We start from the raw sequence: 18,747 nt of genomic DNA on the forward strand, positions 1-18,747 counted from the left end.
CTATTTACAAAATTCAAAATAAAGAACTCCTAAATACGAGTATAAACTATTTATAAATTCAAAGAAAATGAAGAACTCCTAAATACGAGTATAAACTATTTACAAAATTCAAATCAAGAACTCCTCGATAAGAGTTTAAACTATCAAAATAAATTTCGAGACTCGTCTATTACCAAAGGCATTTCGTCCATAAACAAGTCTCGATGGGGCAATTTGTAGACAATTAAATTTGTCGTCGAATTAAATCATGCCACGTGTAAATTCATGAATTAAATATTCAATTATATTTTCTATTTTATTAAATGGGATTTTATTCCTAAATTAAATAGATATATAATTAATATTTAACATAAATGAATTAATGGGCTTATGGACACCTAAGGCCCTAAAGCCCATACATGGAAGCCCAAAGCCCATAAAGCCCATGAAGCCCATCTCTAAAATCTATAAATAGAGGTGTTGGGAGCTCATAAATGAGAACGTGAAGGAACGGAAGATTGAAGAGCATAAGAATTCTCTCTAGTATCGCAAGTTGAAAGAGGCGAAGAATTGGAGAGTTCAAGTATTCTTCCAAGTATTCAAGTATCTTGAAGAATTCTATCTAGCGTTCAAGTCTTCTTCGAATCTTCAAGTATTTGAGCATTCAAATCTTCAAGTATCATTCGAAATCTTCAAGCGTTCAAGTCTTCTTCGAATCTTCAAGTATTTGAGCATTCAAATCTTCAAGTATTCTTCAAGTATCTTCAAGTGATCAAACCTTCAAATCTTCAAGTGATCAAGGCGTTCTTACAAATTCCAAGAACGATCTTCCTCAAATCAAATCAACCAAGTCCCAAAGCTTCAAGGCGTTCTTACAAATTTCTAAGGACGTTCTTCTCAAATCAAATCAAGTTCAACGTTCAATCCAAAATCACGACTTAAGTCCCTTGGATTGGCGTCATCAAATCAAGTATTTCAATAACCTTCGAGCTTGTTCAAGAATCAAATGGAAGAGAAGAATCAGAGGATTAACTAGATATTGCAACCTGCATAAATCTATCTTCAAATCTATCAAATTATCTTTGTAACGCATTTTGTATTTTATCAAATTGAAATACAAAAAATTTGTGTTTACAAATATAAATATAAATATATAATTTCAAATCATGTAAATGAATGATAGATTGCAATATGTCTATTATATTGTTTATATCTATATAAAACATAAAATCAACATGAGACTGTAAAAGTAGAAAATCATTTTCCCCTAACCATTTGCCTTTTCTAATCAACTCTAAATTATTTTTTATTCGTTAGTATAAAAAAGTTAACGTTATATAAAAATAATAAATATTATTTATATATAATTAACAATAAATGTGGCACATCAATCCCTTCATCATATCCTCCATCAAATTTACACATTTTCTCCATCCAAAAAAAAAAATTAACACATTGTCAACTACACGAATTTTAATAATGTGTGAGTTGAGTTGTTAGTGGAATAAATGTCTCATTTTAAATGTGAGTGTAATTGTGTAAACCTATTACTATAAATAAAAGTAGAAAAATTTTTGTGGACAGACCGATAAGAAAATTACGATAAATTTTCCGTGGATGGAGGGAGCATTTTTTTTTCTTCTCATTTCTAAAATCTTCAATCTCACATTGATCTTTTATAAAATTTCAACAAATGAAAATATAAAGGGCATTTCTATTATTACCCCATCAAAAACTTAACATTTAATTGACTTAAGTGGTTGAGATTAATATAATTTAAATTGTATTATATCAAATTAAATTAATGAAAAATAATATATATACATATATATAATTTCTGTACATAATAACAAGAACAACAACAACAACAACAACAATAATAATAATAATAATAATAATAATAATAATAATAATAATAATAATAATAATAATAATAATAATAATAATAATAATAATTATTATTATTATTATTATTATTATTATTAATAAAATGATTTAAATTGTAACATAAAGTGATTGTCGTCGAATTTCGACGAGTTGTACACTAATTTATTCATTATATAAAGCAAATGATGATTAATTGTCTACAAATACTGGAGATATTCCCAAATTTTGATTTTAATCAATTTTTTCTTTTGGTCAAAAAATATATGAACTTTTAATTATTTGGAATTTAATATGAGTCCAAAAATTTGTTGGTTAATAACTTGATTGTATGGAGTCCGATCAACAGTCGAAGTCATATATTTATAGACAATTAACCTAAAGCAGAACATACTCAATCCTATGTGGAATTACTTGCTACATACGTACTAAATTAATTATAATTTATAAAATCAATGACAATAAATTTTATTTTTTATTTTTATATTGCTTTGTTTATATATTTTAAATTTTTGCATTATTTTTTTTTCACAGTAAATCTAAACATCAAGAAAGGCACGAGTTGAGTTAGCATAGCCCAATGTTGGTTGTTATACAAAGCAAAACGCAAGAAGACTAATTAATGAAAATATATTGTACTACATAATACACATGTATACAAATGGAAGATGAAGACGTGATGACAACCAAAAAATAGAAAGAAAAATATAACAAGTCTGTAGAGGTGAAGCAAATTCAAAGAAAATCATATTACAAAAGATTGTAATTTGTAATTATTATATCATTCAAAATTCTTGACTATTTTAATTGACGATTAATGGAATTAGAGCCCTCATTTTCAATATATCTATATTTTTTACTAATTATTGTATGGATTCAACATATTTGCTCATACGATAAATCTAATACCCACCACTGATACAACTGCAAAATATCATGTTATTAATATTATATCTAAAGATTTTCCAGAACAAAATCGAGTTAATACCAAAATTAGTATTTCCCTTATGTCAAGTATTAAACTAATTTAGCTTCACCTAAAAAGGTAGATATGCATTATATTAGATTTATATTAATTTTTTTGGTTCATATACGATTGAATGTTTATATTTTAATTACTACCCAAAATATATATACCTCGTGTCTATAAATATATTACTCTTTTTTTATACTTAAAAAAGATATATAAATACATTACTCTTTTTTCTTCTTATAAAATAAATATACAAATTAAATATATTAAGCTCGTTCTTCATGTAATTAGATAAATTTCCGCTTTCATGAAATAAAATTATCTATTTATGCTTATATATTTTCCAACAATAAAACTTTATATTTAAACTTTATAAATATAGATTTGAGTATATGCTTATTTAGTGGAATGTATGGATAAGTCAACAAATTAAAATGGAAAAATTCATACCCATACGTATGTATCAATAAAAATTAAAAATTTAGTTTCGACGTAGAATGCTAATTTATATGTATGCTATTCGTATAATTTTAGATTTATATGCTTAAATTTTCTAAGCTATAAGATTCTAAATCAGATTCTTTTGAAAAATTGAAGAGGAAGTTAAGTAATATTTATAATACTACTTTATACTTCCGATTCTTTTTATATTTTTTTACGTTGCAAAAGAAAAGGTCCAGTTCAATGTTATTGGCTAATGGTTAAGTTCTACCTCATTGTTTATATAAAAATATTTCTATAATTAGTATTAATGGTGCGACTTAGCCAAATAAAGAAGTAAAAACCAAAAATTGTCCACCAATTTAATAGTTGAAAATTAAAATTATTATGCAACTCAATACAAACATCGAATCATAAAATATAATTAAATTATAACTAATAATTTTAATTTTAAAGGAAAAATAAAATGAGTCTAAAATAATATAAGCCAGCGAGCTGCCTTAGTATTGGTTTAGAAGAATCCCAAGTTGAAATATCCCATTATTAATGACAAATTGATAAGATAGACATTTATGGGGGACAATTTTCGAAGCATTCCTCTGCATAGCGATAACAAGTACCGGTAGATAAACAACACGTGCAACGCCCACCATTAGAACACGGGCTGGTTCCGCAATCACCCCCACCTATCTTCACTCCTATATTGTTGCTTTTCACTTCATGCCTAATACCTACAACAAAATTTACAATAACCAAAATAGAAATGAGGGTTAAATAAATAATTTGTTATCTATTTACAGAAAAACACTTAAACGATGTAAGCACAAACACAAGCCATCATGATTCCGAGTCGAGTTGGGCCATTAAACCATATGAAAGCTTAGATGGAGTGAGCCCATTTAAAATGATCAAAAGCTTGATGAGCTCAGCCCTACCCAAAACTTTTGCATTATAAAGCGTGGTTCAAATTTGGTGGGATTTTATTTTCTTCGATTCGACAAATTTTCAAGATTATCTGATCTAACCCAACTTTTAAGAAACAATGAAACATACAAGTAGGTACAATAATAATTAATTTTTATTTATAAACATACAGGTACACTCGCATAATACATACATTTGTGATTTGTGACAAGTGACCCCATATTATTTACATGAAATGGCTTTCACACAGTGATTGTTATCAAAATGAATGTTTTAGTATTATAATACGAGGCACTCTCCCGTGCAACCGGTTACACCGTGTAATTAGCTTTTGAATGACACTATTTCAACATATAAATGACACTTGAAATTATGTTATTAAAAAATGTTCAAGTGTCATTTTCCGAATGAAGTAGTGTCATTCTAGCAACCAGTTGCACGGTGCAAATGGTTGCACAACAGTATTTGTGTTATAATATAATATATGTTGCACAAAAGACCCTACTAAACAGAGACAAAGATGAAGGTTTTCTAAAGTTTTAAATTAGAGATGCAATTCATTTAATAATATTTATTTTGTTCAAAATCTTTCTAAAGTTATAATTCTTAAAATTAATCTTTTTAAATATAAAAATAGGAACTCTCAAAATTAGCACTCTTACATTGATAAGGCGCAAAGAGGGCAGCAAAGCACAGAGAAAAGAGAAGGAAATGAACAGTGCTAAAAGAAGCCATCTCGCACTAAGAAAGAAGAATGGTGAGTTTTTGTGTTTGCATCCAAATTTATAGTTGCAAGGCGGCGGCGTCTCATTTAATTATGATAAAATTAATTCCATATATAGGCGATTTTGGCTATATGAAGTTACCATGATTACCAATATTTAAAAAATAGAAAATTAGTTGGATTATCATGATTAATTATAAAATTGTTATTATTTTATTAAGGGTAAATATCTCTTTAAATCTTAAATGATTTGCTCATTATAAATTATATTTTGAATTATAAAAAAAGAAATCATGAATTATTGATTTTATATCAATTGCACGTTCTGTTTATTTTTAATATTTCAAGATATAATTAATAGCATAAAAATATTTTGGATTTTAAACCCACCCTTCTTTCAAAAAATAATTTTGAAATTGAGTTTTCAGTTTTGATTACAAATCCCATGTAATTTAGATTTTGTTAAAATTATTTAAATCACTCCTGCTAAAATAATTTGTATAATTCAGATTGCATTAATCATGTTAATAATATTAATACATAATTACAATATATTATATTAATGAACCATATATTGAATGCGTATATTATATATATATAAAATAGGATTTTTTTTTTAGAATATATAATAGGATTTGTTACAAGAGTATCTAAATTTACTAATTTAGACTTATTTCTGATTTTGCACGTGACTTAAATTTTTCTTTTAAATGCACAAATTTTTAAATTTTCTCAATTTTCACACGCAAATAATCCCCCAAATTGAGTATCCATGAAAAAAAATTAAGAATGGTGAGATAATCAAAACGACGCCATTTCAATCAAAAAGGCATCTTTTCAAAAACTTGATAGTTTGATGGTTTAGAGAGCATTTCGAAAGTTTCAGGGTATATTAACATGTTGTAAAGAAGAACCTGAGATAGACACATCTTTCCTCGGTCTTCCTGGTGCCTTTTTCGACTGTGTTATTTAATAATACAACAATGAATTGAAAGAGTTTATTTTTAATTCTAAGTTATTAGCGTAAATTTCAAACACGATAGAAGGATTTTTATATAAATTCCAGAGTGAATTTTTGTTTTTAAAATGATATGCTTCGAAACTACGTCGTTTTTGCCATGTCATTTAAAAAAAATAGAATATAATATAAATTACACTGTTTCATCCGACGAGCCACATTACGTTTCTGATGACCGAAAAATAGATGCAGGTTATATTTGATAAAAAGCCTGATAGTTTGAGGGTTTAAATAATATTTCAAAACTTTCAGAGTATTTTTGATAAAGCGGATATAATTAAGGGGTTTTGATGATATTTACCCAATAAAAAATTACACATAACTTTCAACTCTCTTTTCAATTGCCCCATCTCTCTCTCGAATTCAATCAAGACTGAAGGCTGGCTGATCCAAGAATCTTAATTTTCAGGGGTTAATAGCCAAAAAATACACGAACTCTTAATTTATTTGTATTTTCAATGTTCTTCAATTATTGGACGAGTTTGGCCCGTGCGATCGAAGTGAAAACTTGTCTTAAAAGCTCATCTTTTCAGATCAATGAAACAATTGGGAGCTAATAAGCTTTGAGGCTTGAGAGGGTTTGGGCTAAGTTTGCTAATTTGCAGCTCGGTCACATTTTGGGCCGACTCGATCCCACCCGACAAACTTTGAAAGCCCGGTGGATTTGGTCGAGTTGGTTCAAATCGACCCATTTACCACCTCTATTGACATTGATGAGATTGTGAAGATATAGATGAACGAGATATATAATTTTTTTCCCCATTCAAACATAAAATCGACATCATTTTGATGCATATACGGGAAGAAAGAATGAAAAAAAAAAAATCAACGTTAGACTCCGCTGAGATGAATCATTCTTTAATCACTGAATTTTATATAGCATAAGTACTAAAAATTGAAAGTTTTTTAAGAAAAAATAAAATTTAAGATATTTTATAGAAATGCTGAAAATTAGAATACAAAGTACTATTAACCCTAAAATAAATATCAATCAAAATATATTAACCGTAACTCTACATATATATTTTTAATTACAAATTGGTTTAAGAATAGAATTTCCTCTCACCTTGGGCCTCAAACGTACAATGGCCAGTATTGTTTTGGGTACTCTTAATTCCTAGCCCAACATAATCGCAGGTGCAAATAATAAGTTTTTTCAATATTATTTTAATGATATGACATTCATATTAATTCAAAAAAAATATAAATTTAAATATATTGTGGTAATTTGACGAGTTATATTAATTTTTTGAGAGAAAAATAGGTACGGGTACAATAATACAAAATCGATAATTTAAAATTTAAAAATTATTTTCGACGATTCATGATATATTGATATCATGATATGTAGCATTTTAATGTAGTGCTTACTTCCAAATAATGTACTTTACAATATTTAATGTATATGAGTAAATTAAATATGAAATCAATTTGGCGGCGAAGAAGAGTAAATCACAGCTGTGCAACGGCTTCAAAACACCTAACAAATAAACGAGAGAATGTATGTAATAAAAGTAACAATAAATTTGAACTTGCACCAAATTTCATAAAAAAATTTAAAATTTGAAATGGCTTCGTTTTCTACTTTCAAAAAATTAAATCTCATGTAGGAAGGGAGGTGTTTAAATGAGAATGAAGAATCATTTTCAATTTTTGGATCATCAAAATCTATAATGAATACATTCATTTTAATGGATAAATACACCACCTTAATTCGAATCTTGGAGATAGTGATATTTTTTTTCTTAATCTTTTTCAAGTGCAGCTAATTGCACATCGAATACAATAAATTTATACGCCAATACAATGTTCTCATTTTAAATTAAAATTTTCACTATAATCAATTTATACATATATATATATATATATTAAAAATCTAAATTTAACATGCGTTGTTCATATTTTAAACTATTTGCATTACATACCACCATTTAACTAGTTTTTTTTAGGAATAAAAGCTGTTGAAGTTATATATGGAATTTATTTTTTGAGGAAATATATATGGAATTTATTATAGTTATATACTTTTATCTCTAAATCTATAGAAACATGAACCACTTTTGTCTGTCAATATATTTTCAAGAAAAATGTGCAGAAATCTCCTTGCAATCTATTCTGGAATGCATCTCTTGTAAATATATTTGAGTAGAATTGAATTTAAATTGACGGCAACTGATGAAATTAAACTTAACCTGGTTGGTAAGACGGAGTCAAACGTCTGTCTTCATACCCACTCTCATTTATTTAAGACCCTTTATTGGGTCCCACTCACCCAACAGCACACACAGCCGAATATTATCAATTTATTATATTTTGCTAGTTTGTATTCATTTAATAACATTTTAATTAGGGCAAATGGTTTTTAATACCCACTTTTATAATACATCTATCAAATCTACCCACCTATATAAAACATCTATGAAAAATACCCACTTCATAGTGAAATACCATTCCTACCCTTATACTTAATCTCTCTTTAGACTTTTGATTGGGCTTAAATGGTATATCGGCTGGAAACTTTCCTCGTGCCCGATAGATTACTTTGTAATCTGGGTCTGGACTGTGAGACAACGCCACGTACTTTTAAGCAAAAAACAGTTTAAAACAGTTTGATCCCGCGCTTCTCAAAATGGTATCAGAGCGGGTTTTTATAGAGGAATTATGTAATTTTAATTTATTTTATGATTAACCTATGTGGGAGGAGACTCCACTGTGAAATTATGGATCCGGACGAGTGTCCGAGATGTGTACGATACAGGAATTCTCTCCAAAATCTGGAGGAAGAAACCAGTCGCCTAATAGGCGATCTCACATGGAACAATCGAGCCCTCGTTACCAACCTACGACGAGGAAGAGATATCGAGCTTATTCGCGAGATTATCGCGAGTATTCAATTCTATCATGAGAACCTCATGAGATTCGCCGCAACCAGAACGACGATAGAACGAAACAGAGACGAGGCCCATCAGTCACACGATTGATGGAACCAAAAAACAAGGCGGGAGTAGCTTATCCAAGCTACCACAAGATCGAGCCAGACTCTTCCGAGAATGTCAACCTACGGGAGATTCAAAAGACGGTGGAGTATTACGGCAACAAGCTGTATGAGCTACCGATGGAGATGAGCAAAATATCACTCAAACAAGAGGAAATACTAACCCTCTTGCGTGATATCCAGAAGAGAGTGGAGGAGATCGAAAGGAGAAAACCATGTTCCGGAAAAATTCGGAATCAATGGTCGAAGGACCCAACGTATCTACCACTATTTGATGCAGCACCCAAGGAGTTGCAGCCGAAGGACATAATCCGAATCATGAAAGGCAAATATCATGAATAGCCTTGACAGAATCGGATTAGAAGATCTACAGGAGTTAGCAGAATCTTTTGCTAACCTTAATATGGTTGATCTAAAGATGAACCAAGGGGATGAGGTGCCCAAAACCGAGCCTCAAGAAGGAGAACCGTCAAAGAAGGGACCAGCTCAAGAAGATACAAGCCAGTTCCGACGGACCAAAAGGCGGAGGCCTCAGATGCAGGATACTCCTGTAGGAAAGGTCACGCTAGAACCAATCCATCCATATGGATTGATTCTCAACCTCGACGAAGCCAGTTTCAAAGAATGAGAGGGTCTCATCGACGAATGGGCTTCATCATTGAATGTCGTGATTGCCACAATAGATTACGACAAAAAAGAATTTGCCAGAATCTTCGAAGCAAGCTTGGCGGGCATGGCAAAACAATACTGGGATAAAATCGAAGTCTCAGCAAGGGAAGAAATGTTTAGTAGCACGTCAATTTATGAAATCATAAAGGAGACTACTAAACAGATAAAAATCCATTTCTTGGGAATGGGTTTTTTCGAAGGATCCGCAGAGGAGAAGCGCAAGAAATATCAACAGGCACTTTACAATCTAAGATTGATGGTGCTAGAGCCAAAAGCTCTCGATGAATTTCTGCGCCTGTACACCCTATATGTACATATGGGGGTTGTTGATGATCAGAAGGCCATGGATCTCTTTTTTCCGAAATTTCCAAGTCCATGGAGGGAAATGCTCATCAATGAGTATGTATCACCAGGAGGATATCCACTTGATAGTGCTTCAAGGAGGATGTCTTATGTCCACAAGAAGCTGTCCGAATGGTGCCAGAAGGCAGCGGACCAGAGGAATCTCAAGAGATTGAGGAGACTCAATAAGAAATCTCCATTGATGTGCGATAACATTGATCTTCCAACAGAGATTGGTGCTGAACTGCTATATCAAAGGAAGAGCCGAAAGAAACATAGGTACCAACCCTATGAAAGAAGGTCTAAAAGAAGTTCTTGGAAGCCAAGAACTATGTGGACCAGACAGAAGGCGCGCTCCTACAAATCAGGCCAACGGAGCGGACCATCAAGAAACCGATTTTCAAATCAAAAGAGAATCCCGACGAGAAAAACTTTCAGGCGTACTCAGGCCAAAGCAAATGAAAGTTTCAAGGATTGCAACTGCTGGTCGTGCGGTGCAAAGGGGCATATCTCTACTAATTGCCCCGACAACGAGAAGAAAGGGATAAAAAGATTCGAATCCACACAGGATATCGAAGATGCTATCTTTTACCAGAATCTGATACCCGTGTATCAGTTTGAAGATATATCCTCTGATGAGAGCATATATGAGCAAGAAGAAGTCTTTAGTTCTGAGGATTCGGAGATGACCGATGGATCAACCGGAGACGAGTCAGACTAAAGAAGAACACGAGGTCCACCATATCCAGAAGGAGGATCAGAATGGATTCACTAGCCATTTTCTGATTCCACAGGAAGAAGTGGTGAAGAAGCTCGTGAAAAAGCTCAAAAAGGAAACCGAAGAGGTACAAGCATACCAAGGGTTTTCCAATGGGAGATTGAATCGAGTTTTACATAGCTTGATTCCAATCAAAAGGAAGCATCATGTCTATTTTGGCGTTACAAGCCAAGAAATGGCGCTTCCAATTGAGATTACAAGTAATCAGGTGGAAATCCAGCTGGTTCCTGCCGAAGATATTAAGCAGGATCTCAAGAAAATGAAGCCAGAAGTCGCAAGTACGATGAAATGGATTCATATTGGAGCAATTCAGTTGGTAATCAAATCCTCCCTCTTCCCAGGGACAGACCAACCAATTGACGTTGCACTTTGCGACAAGAGGATCAGAGATGCCAGAGAATCAATTCTTGGAGCTTTTTCGGGCAATCTCTATGCCAAGAAGATTATAACCGAATTCTATCCACAAATCGCTTATAATCTGCAGGATTCATCCTTCAGCCGAGCCCTGACTCTCTATCAGGACTACAAGAAGAAGGAATATATGACGGATGGGAATAGGCCATACTCACTGACTTATCAAGTCTCGTATGCCTTATCAAATTCTCATCACACGGAATTATTTATGGGAAAAGAATTTATTGAAATTCCAGAAATATTCAAGGAGGTTGCCAAGGCAGTCACTCCAAACCGAGTGGAGATTCCTCAGATCAGAGAAATCGACATCGACATTGGAGACAAGCCGGTGCTTAGCCATACCCAGAGTCTCAGACTAGGAGCACCAAGGCTATCATTCCAAGGGAATAGGCTAACTTCAGGGCCTATAACAAGAAGTTTCTCTCATTCGTATGAGAGAAGGGCGATCCAGGAAACACCAGTTTCGGACATGAGAATCAAGCTCAAATGTCCCGAAGGATGGAGACAAGTTTCCACGAGATTCGATACAACAAACAGGGAGAACAAGTTTCCTTGTAGTTCGTTGTATTATTTGGCAAATCCAGGGGATAACCGATACATCGGAACTCTGGAGGTTGGAGGTTTTGAAATTCAGACCGAAGGCCAAGCCGGACAAGAAGCGGACGTCCTGATCTTAGGACGAGATTTCCTTGACAAATATAAACCATGGTCATGGAAATCAGGAGGAATGGAGATCATAATTGGACGCCAAAGAGTGATGATCCAATGACAAGTCCATTCTCGATATACATCTCTGTAGGGATGTTATACGATAAATACAAAGCAGAATATTTTGCTGCTTATGTGGATTCAGGAGCAGGAATCTGTACAGCAAAACGAGGAGTCTTTCCAGCAGAAGTGGAAGAAGATCTACCTCGAATTGCAGGAAGGGATTTCTCCAAAAAGATTTTGCTTCTATCAAAAGGAGTAAAACAAACGGAAATATTGATCGGCGGAGCAGGACAGACACCTTGGTACAAGGTCAAAACTCCACCAATTTATTTCCATGATACCGGAGCAGATATATTATTCGGAAATAATTTTCTGCAAAGCTTCAAGCGGTATATACAAGACAATGAAGCCAGGAGGCTAGTGTTCACAACCAACTGTGATCACAAGATCATTGTACAGAGGCTCAATGGAGCTTTTCATCGATCGATGCCAATCAAATTCCGCAGCAAGCGTGGTGATGATGGCAGACTCCGGAGACCCCAGATGAAGGATCAAAGGAGATTCGGAGAAGTTTTGCTCAAATGCAGAACTGAGGGATTCCCAGATCTCTCCGAGGAAGAAATTCAAATCCTCAAAGTCTCCCTGATATCACACCAAGATATCAAGGAAGAAGAACAGGTGTCCATTGCCGACGTCAAAAGGAGGATTCAGAAATGTTACCACGAGGATCCTTTGGCATGGTGGGACAAGAACCAGCTCAGAGCAACCTTGAAAGTTAAAACTGGAAAGGAGCATGAGTTTGTAAGGTTCAGACCTATCCTGATGAACACTCAAGATCAACAGGATATGAGGAGTATAATCAAGGAACACCTTGATTTGAAGCTGATCGAACCAGGGAAATCGCCTTACAGCAGTCCTGGATTTCTGGTGAGAAATCATGGGGAGATCAAGCGAGGAAAGCCAAGATTGGTCATTAATTACAAGGGGATTAATGACATTCTTGAGTTTGACGGATACTTCATCCCAAGTAGAGAACACCTCATTAACTGCATCCGAAGTGCAAGGGTATTCTCAAAGTTCGATTGCAAGTCGGGTTTTTACCAGATTCGCATGAAGGAAAGAAGTAAGAAGTTCACAGCCTTCTCAACTCCACAAGGACATTATGTCTGGAATGTCATGCCAATGGGGTTAGCCAACGCGCCTCAGATATTCCAAAGGAAGATGGATAATCTCTTCAAAGATTATTCTTCGTTTATGTTTGTTTATATTGATGACATTCTCATTGCATCAAAAAACATTCATGAACATGTCAGGCATCTGGAGATCTTTGCGGATGTTTGTCAACAAGAAGGACTAGTACTGTCTGAAAAGAAGGCAGTCATAGCCACCCAGAAGATGGAGTTTCTGGGGATTGAGATCGATGAATCTGGGATAATTCTACAAGATCATATTGTGGAAAAAGTCCAGGGATTTTCGGAGGATCTCAAGGAGAAAAAACAGCTCCAAAGTTTTCTCGGAGTCGTCAATTTTGCAGGGATGTTTATCAAAAACCTTGCAGAATACAGAAGGGTCTTCAGTCCACTACTGAAGAAAGATGTTCCATTCATATGGAAAGAGGAGCATCGGGAGGGTATGAAGAAGTTGAAAGAGATTTGCAAAAATCTCCCGAAGCTTTCAATACCACAAGACGAGGATGACTTGGTCATCTGACGCGAGTGATTTCTGGTGGGCAGCTGTGCTCACAAAGATCACCCCTTATGGAGAAGAACCTTGCAGATACTGTAGCGGTCTTTTCTCCGACAACGAAACTATGCGATGGCACATTAACGAGAAAGAATTCTTTGCAGTGCGGAAGGCGTTTAAAAAATGGCCGCTTTTCCTACTTGCTAAAAAATTCGTTTTGAAAGTAGATAACACTAACGTTAAAGCTTTCTTAACAAAAAAGATTGAATCTAAACCTGAAAAGGCTAGATTGCTTAGATGGCAAGCAGAATGCCAATATTATGATTATGATATTGTCATTTTGAAATCTGATCAAAATGTTCTTGCAGATTTCTTAACAAGGGATGGAGCCAACTGAGGTTGACTCTATCATGGAGAACCAGAGGCAGCTCCTGGACAACCTGGAGATGCTACAACAAGAATGGCAAGAGTGTTTACTACATGCCAAACAAGCGGGAAAGATACAAACGGATGATGAATCCAAAGTAACTAACCGCATACGAGAATGTATCATAAAGATGTTAAATCTTAATGATGCAACCCACAAGCCGCTCCTGCGCGGGATCATGGCTCCCATGATCGAAGCAGGCATTACCGTACAGGCCGGATTACCTGTAGCAGGGGATTCAAATACCCCTAGCACAAGTTCTGAGGCTAAGGTGTCAAAACCGGATCCTCGAGAAAAAGATGTTGCAAAGGCTTCACCGCCCGAACCAACATGTCAACCCTCCACCTCTGGGGTAAAAGAGGGAGAGATCAGTCTTAGGCCACTGACGGGCAAATCTAAGATTGATACTAACATTATTGATATTTCTCCTGTTTGGTAGCTGTACCAGTCCAGATGGGAAAAACTCAATACCAGAAAAGGGCTCAATCCGAGCTATTGCCGGGTTGATATTGCGGGAAAATATCCTCGCATATGGATGACCACCGGAGCCAATCCTCAGGAGGTCAAAGAGTGGTATGAATTCGGGGCATTAGCCTCAGTTTATACTACTTCGCCAACATTTAGCGAAATCAAGGGTCTACCCAGGTGGATCCAAGAGACAGTCTATGATGCTTGGGCGAACAACCAGTCCCTTAACCGGGGAGATGTCCTGGAGCTATACTTTCTCAGCGCAACTCCAGAACCAGCAGGAAAAGGGAATCATGAATCTTTTCATTTTATTAAGCTTCGGAGACCCGACACGGAGGCCTTAAACCGAATTAAGGCACCCAATCATGAAGTTTCCATTGTCACAACATTCACGGAGGATCAAATCTCCACGAGACGTGCATGGGGACTATGGGTCTGTCTCACAGAGATGGACAAAGTAAAGTACCAGTTCAAGTTCTCTCAAAATGCAGGACTTGGATTTTTCCTGTTAAATTCTATGACAAGAAAAACTACAAGCTTCGCAGAGAAGGCCTTTGAAGATAAGAGGCAAACACTCTGGCGAAACAAGGTGGCGGGAAGCAAAGAAACCCGTCATAAATTCTGTAACATGGCTCATTTAGGCCATTGGACAGATCACATCTGCACGGAGTGTCTGACGCAGAAAGAACCGGAGTTCGGCAAAGGCTTCTTCCCAAAGCCTAACAAGAAGAAATTCCGGTCAGACGAGTACGAGGAACACAAGACTCCACGTGGACGAGCACCACGAGCACCAAAAAAGTAAGGGGCCCGACAAAGAAAAGGGAGTCATGTGACTCAAGACAGGAGGACCACCCACTAAAAGAAAAACGACGAAAGTGGGCGGATGATAATGCAGGCCAACTACCCACTAACCAAAATGGGTAATTATACAGGAACTCCACTCATCACAAGAAGACAAAGGATGGTGGAAAAATTGCTGGACCTCACCAACCATTATCACAAAAAGATAAAGGAAGGTTCAACTCCATCCATGTGAAGGCACTAACTAGTGTCGGCAATAATGGCCGACAAAAGAAGGTGGCTATCACCATCCAAGCAAGCTGGCCACGAGGAAGGAATCCAAGGCCAACTACCGAGCAATAATAGAGGGGTCCAAACCTCTATATAAACCCAGGCTCTGGAGAGAAGAAGATCATCAGAAAATTAGAACACATTTTCACACACCACTTCCTCTCTCTAGAAAAATTATCTTTGTAATTTTTAAATTTTGTTTCCAAAGTTTTTTCGTTTTAGTTTAGTTCCTTTTTATTTTTATGTACACAAGTATTAGCTACTATGAGTAGCTAAACAAGTTAGTCTCCTCCCTTGGGGAGTATTTTATGAAATAAATTAATTTTTATATAATTCCTCTATAAACGCTTAGTTTTTGTCCAACTATTCCGGTTGAGTAAAAATATTTTCTTTATTTTTCCAACAAAGTATTGAGTCGACACTTAGTGAAGGAGAAGGGTTGCAACCATCTCTTGCGAGTGTGTGGTTGGTGCGTGCCGGGTGGGCAGACGAGCCGTAAAACGCAACAAGACCGACTCCTGAAGAAGACCAGTCGACAAAGGTATAATGTTGGTTTAATTTAAGAATTATTTTGAAGTGTTACGGAAGCATGTTGGGCCTGATTAAATCTTAATTTGAAACTGTTTTATGATGAACATGTAGAGGATTTGTTAAGGGGTAGTTTTGTCATTAATTATGAGTTGGGTATGGTTGATTTATGTTTTGTGAAAGTGGGTATTTTTGATAGATAAATTATGAAGGTGGGTATTTTAAATTTTGACCCTTTTAATTATCTCTTTCAGTTTACAACTTTGAATTTTAAGTACTTACTAGTGCGTAGTGCCACATCCTTGTGTGATATACACGAATTCTTATAGTTATACAAAAGAGTAAAATTAAATTAAATTATATTATTATTATTATTATTATTATTATTATTATTAATTATAAATAATTCACTTATAAGTTGTAAACAATTTTAAGCAATTAAATCATTCACTTGTAATTACTTACAAGATAATATGTTTGATGCATTGTAAAAAATATACTATATTGATTAAAAAAATAGAATAAAAAATAAAAGATAAAATGCAAAAAGAATTAGAGGGAGAAGAGAGAAAATGATTTTGTTTAAAACTTTTAACATCTATAACTTTTAATCTTAAATTAATTTCATTTAATATATATCAAATTAAACTTTTTCTATATATGAACTTTAATTTGATATGTATATTGAATATATGTTAAAATTGTGATTTTATATTATATAGATTTTAGATATAGATATAGATTGATATCAATTATGCTATACAAAATAAAATAAAACAGAAAAAAGAAAGAAATTAAAGAAAATAAAATAAATCATAATATAAAAGGAAATATAGAACATTAAATAAAACCAAAAGATAAAAGAAAGTAATATTTAAATATAATGAGAGAGAGAGAGAGAAAATTAGTTTGAGATTTTTGATTGAAACAATGGTGTCAAATGGCCACATTGAACATGCAAACACAATATTTGACCACTAATTAAAAAAACACAAATTATGGCCATTAATTAGGCAATATGCCTAATATACCCCTAATTGGGCGGACTGGGTAGAGTCAGGAGCGCGGGTCGCGTGCCGGGTAGGATCAGGCACGCGGGTCGGGTTAGGCACTTATGGCACTATTAGTGCCATAAGTGCCAACGAATTTTTTTTTTACTCCCCCTGCCCTGTCTACCCCCCCAGACCCCCGACCCCACCCACCCCCAAGCCAAAAACAAAAGAAAATTTACCCCCTTAGATAAAAATAAATCAAATTTTACTTTTGTTATTTTATTTTATGGCACTAATAGTGCCATAAGTGCCAACGAAAATCCAAAATAAAATAAAATAAAATGGTATTTTTAGCACTTATGGCACTATTAGTGCCATAAGTGCCAAACAAGCAGAACAAATATAGAAACAACAACATCATCTAAACCCTAAATGGAACATTTAAACCCTAAATGGATAATCTAAACCCTAAATGGATAATCTAAACCCTAGGGGAAGTGTTTAAAAAGTTCCTTTTGGCTTGGGGTGGGTGGGGTCGGGGGTCTGGGGAGTAGACAGGGCAGGGGGAGTAAAAAAAATTCGTTGGCACTTATGGCACTAATAGTGCCATAAGTGCCTAACCCGACCCGCGTGCCTGATCCTACCCGGCACGCGACCCGCGCTCCTGATCCTAACCAGTCCGCCCAATTAAGGGCAAAAACGTCCCAAAGCTATAAAAATGGCCAAAATTTATATTTTTTCAATGAGTGGCCATAATTTGTGTTTTATGATCCATTTTGGCTATTCCAAAATTTTACTCTTTTTGATTTGTATAACATTCTATTTTATATCTATTTTTAACATAATGTATATGAAATTAAAGTTCTTATTATAATTTTTAATTTGATATCTATATTAAATATATTTCGTTAGTTAAATTACATGATTTTAGGAAGGAAGAAAGAAAAGAAAATGATAAAAGAAAAGAACAAAATAAAATAGAAAAACGATATATAAAAAGAGTGGAAACGAAAGGAAATAAAACTAAATAACTATGGATGGACGAAAAATAAGTTGCAGTTGCAAAAAAAAGGGGGAAAATGATTGATTTTTAATAATTACGGAAAAAATATTCGTTAAAATTATATTTTTACATATTATATAGTTTTATTTATATATTTAGTATGTTTCAATGTATATTAGTAAATTCAGAAACAAGATTTTTTCTAAAATCGGCTTCTTTTTTTTTTCTTTTTTTGAGGTAATTTATTTCATTTTAAGAGTTGTGATCTTGTGATATTGACTACTGAATTGGATAGCACCAATTTGTATCCTTTGAATCGTAATTTTAGTTTAGGTTTTAAGAGCATCCACTGTGGCCTTACTTTATAGCCTACTTGATAATTTACTTGATAGTAGGGGATCATATTGAGTAAAGGAGGCCATAGTAGAGTGACTTGATAGCCTACTTGATTTTTTTAGTTTTGATTTTTATGTTTTTCATTTAAATTTAAATAACACAATTTAATTCAAATTTTAATTTCATTAATTTAAAATCCTACAACATACCAAAAAAAAAAAAAAAAAACTACTCTAGATAAGTCCACGACGCTTGATCACTTCTTGGACAATATAGTTATGCAATGTCATTTGTGCATCCGTCATGTGCATAGTATCCGTGCTGAGGAGCTTCATATCGAGCTCCTCCCTCTTGAGCTCGTTCTTCTTGGCGTACTCGCGGCGATTG

This window comes from Salvia miltiorrhiza, chromosome 5 (assembly GCF_028751815.1).
Source record: "Salvia miltiorrhiza cultivar Shanhuang (shh) chromosome 5, IMPLAD_Smil_shh, whole genome shotgun sequence".
Classification (NCBI taxonomy): Eukaryota; Viridiplantae; Streptophyta; class Magnoliopsida; order Lamiales; family Lamiaceae; genus Salvia; species Salvia miltiorrhiza.